This window comes from Echinops telfairi, unplaced genomic scaffold (assembly GCF_000313985.2).
Source record: "Echinops telfairi isolate 266 unplaced genomic scaffold, ASM31398v2 ScPeMD7_7409;HRSCAF=8447, whole genome shotgun sequence".
In the NCBI taxonomy this organism is placed as follows: domain Eukaryota; kingdom Metazoa; phylum Chordata; class Mammalia; order Afrosoricida; family Tenrecidae; genus Echinops; species Echinops telfairi.
In genome coordinates this window covers 3,205,675-3,207,120 of record NW_022111309.1, presented here as the reverse complement: position 1 = coordinate 3,207,120, position 1,446 = coordinate 3,205,675, and positions in this window count along the sequence as shown.

Here is a 1,446-nt window from a genome sequence, read left to right as displayed (position 1 = left end):
GATGGGGTGGGGAGGGGGATCAGGGAGCCAACAAACTCAGGGATGAGGGAACAGCAAGAGATCTAAAAATGATGGTGAGGAGGGCTGGTGGGGTTTGATCAAGTGCAATGTGTCCTAGAAGAATTACTGAGAACCGAGTGGAGGGTAAGTCTGATAATGGGACAGGAGGAAGGTGAGCAAAATAGAAGAAAGAAGTAGGAAGCCAAAGCTATTTATAGAGGTATAGCTATAGGCATGTATATATGTAAATATTACTTGATAATGAAAGGGATAGAGGCCAATGTACATATATTTATACGTTAAGTATTAAGATAGACTTGGGCCTTTTGATGGGTAGGTTTATTGTGACAACCTGGCCAATAGGAACATGTGGCATTAATATGGTCACAGTTTGGTAGGAGGCAAAGAAATAAATGGCTTGACAAGCCCTCTCCTCTCTCTCTTGCTTTCTGGTGATAGGAGAGCATGACGCTGTTTTAACACACGCACACTTTGTTCTAATAACCTGGCACTCTTTGATATTTACCTTCCCAACATGATCACTGAAGACAAAATGGGTGCATAATCAAATGTGGTGAAGCAAGTGGATGGTGCCTGGCTGTCGACAGATATAGCATCTAGAGTCTTAAAAGCTTGAATTTGAACAAGCAGCCATTTAGCAGTGAAACAAATAAACCCACATAGAAGAAGAACATCAGCCTGTGTGATCATGAGGTGTTGATGGGATCAGGTATCAAACGATCCAGAACAAACTATTATATTGATGTGAATGAGGGGGGTTGGAGTGTAGACAATTGGACATCCCCCCACAGAAGGGTTACAAGGAAGGGACAATTCAATCAGGGTGCAGTACAGCACTGATGCAACACACATCATTCCTCTAGTTCTTTAATGCTTCTCCCCACCAGTACGATGACCAAGTTCTACCTTACAAATTCAGCTAGACCAGAGTACACACATTGGTACAGATAAGAGCTCTTGACACATGGAATTCAGGACAGATAAAACCCTCAGGAACAGTAGTGAGAGTAGTGATATCATGAGAGTAGGGGCATGGAGGGGACAGGAAGGTGAATTGGGGAGAAAGGGCGAACCCATTACAAGGTTGGATATATAGCCCACCCCCCATGGGGATGAATAACAGAAATGTGGGTGAAGGGAGGCAACCGACAGTGTAAGACACGAAATAACAACAATATATAATTGATCAAGGATTCAAGAGGGTGGGAGGATGGGGGAGGGAGAGGATAAAAGAGGAGCTGATACTAAAGGCTCAAGTAGAAAAATGTTTTGGAAATGTTGATGCCAACATATGTACACGTGTGCTTAATACAATTGAATGATGAATTGCCATAAGATTTGTAAGAGTCCCCCAATCACATGATTAATAATAAAAATGCATAAAACTAGATGAAGGCTATTGAGAAACAATAGCTTCACATTTTT